Genomic DNA, 8192 nt, shown 5'->3' on the forward strand with positions numbered 1-8192 from the left:
GTCGTACCGTAATGACAACAAACGTTATTCCCTTTGTCATCGGTATGTTACTTGCCCAAGATTTGATCGTCGGTATCTTCATACCTAGTTCAATCTCGTTACCGTCAAGCCTCTTTACCCGTTCCATAATACATCATCCTGCAACTAACTCATTAGTCACATTACTTGCAAGGCTTCTTATGATGTTACCGAGAGGGCCCAGAGATACCTCCCCGATACTCGGAGTGATAAATCCTAATCTCGATCTATGCCAACCCAACAAACACCTTCGAAGGTACCTGTAGAGCATCTTTATAATCACCCAGTTACGTTGTGACGTTTGATAGCACACAAGGTATTCCTCTGATATCCGGGAGTTGCATAATCTCATAGTCAAAGGAATATGTATATGACATGAAGAAAGCAATAGCAATAAAACTGACCGATCAATATGCCAAGCTAACGGATGGGTCATGTCCATCACATCATTCTCCTAATGATGTGATCCCGTTCATCAAATGACAACACATGTCTATGGTTAGGAAACTTAACCATCTTTGATTAACAAGCTAGTCTAGTAGAGGCTTACTAGGGACACTGTGTTTTGTCTATGTATCCACATATGTATCAAGTTTCCGGCTAATACAATTCTAGCATGAATAATAAACATTTATTATTATATAAGGAAATATAAAATAACAACTTTATTATTGCCTCTAGGGCATATTTCCTTCAGCTTTGTGATGGGTTCAGTCTTGCGGTGTCCTCACCCAGTGACAAAAGGGGGTAGCGAGGCACGTATTTGTATTGTTGCCATTAAGGATAAAAAGATGGGGGATTTACCACATTGATTGGATCTATCCCTCTACATCATGTCATCTTGCTTAAGGCGTTACTCTATTCTTGTTAACTTAATTCACTAGATGCATGCTGGATAGCGGTCGATGTATGGAGTAATAGTAGTAGATGCAGGCAGGAGTCGGTCTATTTGTCACGGACGTGATGCCTATATTCATGATCATTGTCTTAGATATCGTCATAACTTTGCGTTTTTCTATCAATTGCTCAACAGTAATTTGTTTACCCACCGTATGCTTTCTTTAAGAGAGAAGCCTCTATTGAAACCTATGGCCCCCGTGTCTATTTTCCATCATATATTTTCAGATCTATAAAACTAAAAACTCAAAAATACCATGTTGTAATTTGTTTATATTTACTTTATTTTGCCTTTTACTTATTTTTTATATCTATCTCTATCAGATCTCACTCTTGCTAGTGACCGTGAAGGGATTGACAACCCCTTTTTCACGCTGTGTGCAAGTGTTTGTTAGTTTGTGCAGGTGCATCTATAGGAGACTTGCTTGTGCCTCCTACTGGATTGATACCTTCGTTCTTAACTGAGGAAAATACTTATCTCTACTTTGCTGCATCACCCTTTCATCTTTAAGGGAAAAAACAATGCATGCTCAAGAAGTAGCACTCCTCCAGCGCCAACCTCTCCACCCAAGTGATGGATCCCGCCACGCGGAAGGATCTCTACCGGCACGTCGAGCCCTTCAACACTGGCCGCCTCAGGATCTCCGACGTCCACACCATCTACTAGTCGCGGCTGAGACCAGCCTTGGCTATATAATGAATATAATGTACTCAACTATAAATAACTATTGAATACATACAATATGGTGAAGTGCGCCGAGGAGGGGGGGGGCATATGCCCCCTGTCCATGTTGATTTTTTGTTTTGCAAATCAATTTTTTTAAATACATTTAAGTATGTAGATATATTGGGTCCAACTAACATATCACAGTCACTAAGCTCAAATGAGCCGGCATGCAACAAACATAATTACATTTATTTAGGTGGTCATCTTCAACGTGTTCCTCTTCACGCCTTGCAGCCTCCTCCATCGCTTGACGGATCAATTGAAGGCAACTTTTTGCAATTAGATAAATGCCAGCCAATTTAGAACAATGGCGGTGCGATATTTTTTTAGGGGAATGGAGGGTATCAGTTGAGCGCCTCTGAGTCTGACAGAGAAAAGGCCCAGTCCTAATTTACTGGACTGGTCTATTGTGCTAGCGGGCTGGGAGCGATCGGTCCGGTCCTTTTCGGGTTGAGAAGCCCGCTCGCTGCATGCATACCCCCCCCCCCCTCTCTCTCCCTGTAGCTTCCCATCTCTCTCTCTCTCTCTCAATTGGGGACTCAAAATACCATGTCTTCTTCCTAATGCTCGTGGAGTATACACACAAGAAAACCCTTCCCCGATGCATCGAGCAAAGGAAAAACCCTTGAGCAAAAAAAGGTCAGGTTGGGGCACCAAATCGTCCGATCTGCTTGCCAATCAACTTGAGGGAAGAAGAAGAAGAAATAAGAAAAAACAAAGAGTAAAAGAGAAGAAAGAAGAAGAAAAGAGAAGAAAACATGACCCATCTTTAATAAGTAGATGCTCTCAATACTAACAAAAGGTAACACCTGCTCTATATTCTTCTTTAACTTTCAACAAAATTATTGAAAATGCATCTGAACTCTGTAAGTAGCAACATGGGTGCTGACACTGCTCTATATTCTTCTTTAACTTTCAACAAAATTATTGAAAAATGCATCTGAACTCTGTAAGTAGCAACATGGGTGCTGACACTGCATATGAAGCATGCCCATGTCTAAAAACCTTTTTCACTCTGTAATTGACCTGACATATGTTTCTATGCCATAAGCAGCAAGGTCACTGCAGACACCCCCTCTGGGTCTGCACTTTCCAAGACTCTGTCTGCTGCAAACCACAAGAAAGGCACTGGCGGGTCAAAGGGAAAGGAACTACAATGAAAGGTAAATGAAACTAAACACTGATGTTGGCTAGGTTGATCAGCACATCAATTTCCATAAATGTAATATACTTTCAATTCCACATTGTGATGAAGATAACGTGGTTGCTTTCCTGGATAGCAAGAGCCTCTGTGTTCTTCGCCATTTATATTCTGTAATATGTGGTCAATCGCAGGGGCGGAGCCAGGATTTGGACTTGAGGGGGGCGAAAGACCGATGTTCACAGAAGTCATTGAACATCACGATATTTTAAGTCTGACGATAGCGTGATGAAAAATCGTAAAAATATTTATTTCGAACTACAAAAGAATATTACATTTCTATTCACTTAAATTGAGCGCTACGACCTACAACTTTGAACAAGTGGATAATGTGAAATTTCTGTGCCCCTTACCATTATTGTCAATCCTGTAATGTCGAAGAAAATCATGTTCATTTTGTTTCTAAAACGTGTCTTGTCTAGTTCCATAGACGAAAAAGTTTGTTCAGTTGTCGCTGCTGACACTGAAAGATTTATGACCAACCGGAGTAATCTATCAACCATTGAGTATGTGGTAGTTTTTAATTGTTTTAGTATCCAACAGTCAGATCGTGAAAACGAGATTTTCAGCTCTAGATAGTTGCAAACATCCAGCTAGAAATGGACAAGTTCATACTCTAGTTGAGTCCGTTCTTGACGAGAAAAGACTTCATGATAAGAAAAAATTCCACCATTGTGCATATATTGGACACATCAAATAAGTCATGTTGCGACCACATGGTATATGGGTGGTAAGCAACTTCATATTTGAAATTGAGTTGTGATGCGTTAGGTTAATAGATTAAAAAAACTCATGTCGTGGATCCAGAAGATAAATGACGCTAATTAAAAAGACTAAGATCACAATTCACAAAAAATAAACAATAATTATTAATAGCTACTGGTGCGTAGTGGTACCTGCTGCCAACATATTCAATCCTGGTCACCTGGCTGCGACCTCTGGCTGTAGTCTGATGATCTGATCCACCGGCATGTAGTCAATCATATGCGGATAGCGGGCTGTAGAGGGTAGATTAGTGGATGGCTGGATGGAGTCGTCATCGTGGCGACCAGGATGGCTGCTGCGGCAACCGTAAACGCCCTAGCACGACACGCACGGCGGCGACCGGCGACAGCAGCCCTAAGCGGTCCAGGAGAACGCAAATGTAGATCAATCGATCGGATCGATTAGATTGCCCATAGGGCAAACAATAGCCGGCGCGTACATATCCCTATTGGGCTCTGGGCCTCTGGTCATCTATATTCGGCGTATAGTTCAATGGATAAATTGTATACGGGCTAATGATGCGATTAGCTGCGGCCATTAGCAATGTACAGTACACAGCCTGCTAAAATTTGTTGAGGGGGGCGAGCGATTGGCAGGGGTCTAGCCCCTGCTCGCCCCCCCTTGTCTCCGCCCCTGGTCAATCGCAACAAATACCAATACGCCCAAACCTATTTATATGAAATCGCTTGAGCATAATGTCCAATGTGAATATATTCTATGTAGTATGATCTTATAAGACTTGAATTATATATGTTGCTTGCCTGTATGTGAATTAAAGACCTGTGTTTTATATCTAATATTAACTGTTTTTATATCTGATCGTAGCTTCTGAATCACGTGAGCTCTCTATTCATTTGATTTGCAGACATTCACCATTCTGTTGGCAATAAGAAATTGAGCAACACACGTACTTACAATTTTCACATGTGATTGGTAACAGTAGTTATTCAACATACATATATACACAGACTGTAATAGGAAGTCAGTAGCAAAATAAAATCACAAATTCGGTTCATAGCACAAACAGCAACAGTCTATGTCACTTACACATACTAGATCGTTGATGGCGCGCGTTGCCGCATCCATCCATTTTGAATGTTGTTTGCTAGTGTTAGAATTTTTTTGTAAAACATAAAATTTCTGTTTATTTTAAAATGAGAGAGTGCAGAATGGTTGTGGGCCTCATTTGTTTGCATTGCACATTTACCTTAGCACAAACCTTAATGGCAGGCGTTGTCTTGTCCATTTAGCAGAAGACATATAGTTCAAGTTTTGCCCAAGTGAGAACATAAGCATCAGGACAAATTGATCTTTCCCCAAGAGTAATCATAACAAGAGAGGCATTAGAGAGGTATCAGAATAATAGTATGTAGACCAACAGGGAATGCTAGCGTGATGCCAAAAGATTATCCTAGTTCCACGGTTCCTCCACAGATCATGGCTATACCTGTGTTGTGAAAATGCAAGAGATTTTACCAACAAAGAAGATAGCAGTTAATCAAGAATAACTGAAACTTGATGCATACAAATATAGCTGACAAAGATTAAAAGATGACATTGGTTTAAAGAGACAGGGGACAAAAAACACTCATAGATAGTTAGAACTATGCAATACATCAACAACACCGAATATTTTTTTTCCCAGTAAAAGCACAAACAAATGTGCATCTTACCTACACGGCATAGTTGTAGCAGAAAAACAGTAGCATCTCTAGTCCTGTATCCGCAAGGCTGAAGTGCTCCTTGCGTAATGCAGCTGACTAAGCTTGAAAATGTCATTATCATTCAAAAAATTGACAACAGTCTATAAAGGCTACTCTACAATAAATCACATAACTCCATGAATGCAAACCTCCATTCACCACATGTTCTAAACATACAACTTCTGAAAGAAAAGAGAGGATAAATATATTCATTTATTTTCAAGTCTCCAATGGCACAAATGACAATACAGAGAATGACATTAAATGGCTGTTTCGGATTTACTGAAAACATTTCCACAATCTAAATTATCATTTCTCATAAATGAACAAAGAAACCATTTCCCCATTGCGTACAAAGTGAAGAAGTACCGAAGCAGTTTTGACACAAAAAAAGAATGAAGATTCAACTACTGATATGGTGAGAACTACAATAATCGATATTAAGTACACAAACTACAGATGAAAGCTTGGGTTTCGTATTGTTCAAAGTATATAACATTAGGTGTCGAGGGTATATAACATCGCTAGAAAGTTCAGAACATGGCCAAGATGCACAAACCATAACTAAAACATAGTTGTGCTTAGGCAATTCTAGTTATAACTTTTATTTAATGATAGTAGTAAGAAATCGACATAGCCACAGGAACAGAGAGTATCTAAGGAGGCTTGTGAGGGACTCACTAAAAAAAAAGGGCGGTGCTTTGGACACAGCAGTCACATATCTACTACTGTTCATGTTATTCACACATATTCTGTTTGGAACGCATATTATCATTGCTTGTGTAGGTGATATGTGAAGTCATATGTAACATGTAGTACGTACGACAATGAAGCTAAGATTGTAATATGATGGTAGGTCTTGTAGCGTCCCCAATAGGATCCTCTGGTTCACTTGCTCGTGTTGTTGGTTATGCGGTTGTTGCCTGTTTCACCATCCGCATCAAGAACACCAGGTTCACGTTCATGCAGAAGAACGCCATCATCACCGGGCCCTGCAAAAATCAAATAAACAGATCACCAAGCTCTAAGATCTGCCGAAATCAGTTGACCACAGCCAACATGAACATGACCAGTATGTAATATATATTTTTGAAATAAGAAGATATCAGGACAAGGCAATTGTGAGCATCATGCTGAAGGAGGTTCTGTTGCTGGAGTGAAAAAGAATGGAGGAGGCAGGATGTATACACGTACCATCACCTGCTATGAATGTCTGAACAGAGACTGAAGCATGATTGCCTCTTCTCCTTTCTCCCTGGCAGACAAATCGCCCATGTCGGCTGGATCGACCCATCCCCTTGTTGCCCGCATCGCCCCACCGATCCCCTCATCGGCCGCATCGCCCGTGGCGGCTGGATCGACCCTCATCTGTCTTCCCTCTGCTCCTGGCCTCCTGGCTCGATCTGGATGTATAGTTACAAACTTTGCTTCTCCTTGCTTGTTTCACAGACATGCAAAACACCTTTTACTTGCTTGCCTTGCTCTCACGTGCCAGCCAATGTGGTGCCAATCCATGGTTGTTCGCTAAGCTAATATTGTTGCTACCCTGGAACATAGCAAAGGTAAAATTTAGAACAATGTTAGTAGCATCGTCCAACGACCTGCCCAAGCAAGACCTTGAATTACTGAAAGTGAATTACAGTATGTCGATGTGTGAGTGATAGCTAATCTCTGCATCCGTATCGCACAAAGCCACAATCGTCGTCCCTGCTCGAACTAATCTACCATCTTGTACAATTCACCCGCGCGTCGTCGAGGGAGGGGAGGCGACGATGTTGGGTTCGGAGTTCTCGGAGGCGTGCGGGAACCGCGCGCGGGAGACGAACTTGGCCGTCGCCGCTGCCGCGGCCGAGGACGCGGGCCTTGCGGGGGTCTTGGTCGCCGCCGCGGCAGAGGTCGCGGGGAAGAGACGCATGGCCGCTCGACTACTCGAGGCCTGCCATCACCGTGCACCCAAGCGAGGCGTTCCTCGGCGACGGACCCCCTTCTCTCTCGCGCGGCGACCGATCCCGTCGTCTCTGTCGAGCGCATGTTTTTTTTTCTTCGGCAAGGACCGAACCGTTCGCCGGAAAACCCTATGCGCCGCTCGCTGCGTCAAAATGTCGACGCAACGCTCAGGCGAAGCCCCTCATCGCGAGCAATGGGACGGCCCATTATACAAAATCTAGCCAGCCGGTTTTGCGAACCTGCTAGATGGTTCGTTGAACCTTTTTTTTTCCTTTTTGACCGGTTTTCCTGTTTCTTCTTAGGTTTTTTTCTTTCGTTTTTTCGTTTTCCGCTCTTCTATTTTTTTTCTTTCTTAGATTTGTTTTTTATTTTCTGTTTTATTTTTTCTCTTCTAAGTTTATTTTATTTTTCAACTTTATTTTTTTAACGATCATCTTTCGAAAATTGTTCGAAATTTTCAAAAAATGTTCTTGCTTTAAAAATGTTCCAAAATTTTTAAAAAAATTCGTGTTTTAAAAACATATTCATAAATTAAAAAAGTTCCTTTTTTAAAAATTGTTCGCATTTTTAAAAAGTTTCGAAAATTGTTCGCATTTTTCAAAAAATGTTTGAACGTTTTCTTTTCAAATTTTTAACAATGTTAAAAAATGTTTCTGTTTTAAAAAATTGTTCACAAATTTTGAAATTGTTCACGTTTTAATTTTTTTCAAGAGTTTAAAAAATGTTCACAAGTTTCTAAAAAATTCATGTTTTTAAATTTTATTCAGGAATTTTCAAATATGTTCGCGTTTCCCATTTTTGTTTTGAAATTTGGAAAAGTATTCCTGTTTCAAAAAATTGTTCATGATTTTCTAAAAATGTATGGTTTTCCAAAATATTGCCGCCCGTTGCCTGCCCGCCACGCGGCGCCAGCAGGCCAGGCCGGCCTGCCAGC

General features: G+C 41.1%; 2 long non-coding RNA genes across 2 annotated transcripts; both read right to left on the reverse strand.

Annotated features, from left to right (window-relative positions):
* Nucleotides 1–2445: 2445 nt before the first annotated feature.
* On the reverse strand, nt 2446–4119 carry LOC123172777 (uncharacterized). Its single transcript, XR_006485707.1, has 2 exons — nt 3740–4119; nt 2446–2749 (listed from the first exon to the last, which is right to left on the reverse strand). It is a non-coding gene; the product is annotated as an uncharacterized lncRNA (long non-coding RNA).
* Nucleotides 4120–4714: 595 nt separating this feature from the next.
* On the reverse strand, nt 4715–7343 carry LOC123172785 (uncharacterized). The gene is made up of 3 exons (XR_006485708.1): nt 6952–7343; nt 6506–6857; nt 4715–6303 (listed from the first exon to the last, which is right to left on the reverse strand). It is a non-coding gene; the product is annotated as an uncharacterized lncRNA (long non-coding RNA).
* Nucleotides 7344–8192: the final 849 nt, after the last annotated feature.

Source organism: Triticum aestivum, chromosome 1D, assembly GCF_018294505.1.
Source record: "Triticum aestivum cultivar Chinese Spring chromosome 1D, IWGSC CS RefSeq v2.1, whole genome shotgun sequence".
Classification (NCBI taxonomy): Eukaryota; Viridiplantae; Streptophyta; class Magnoliopsida; order Poales; family Poaceae; genus Triticum; species Triticum aestivum.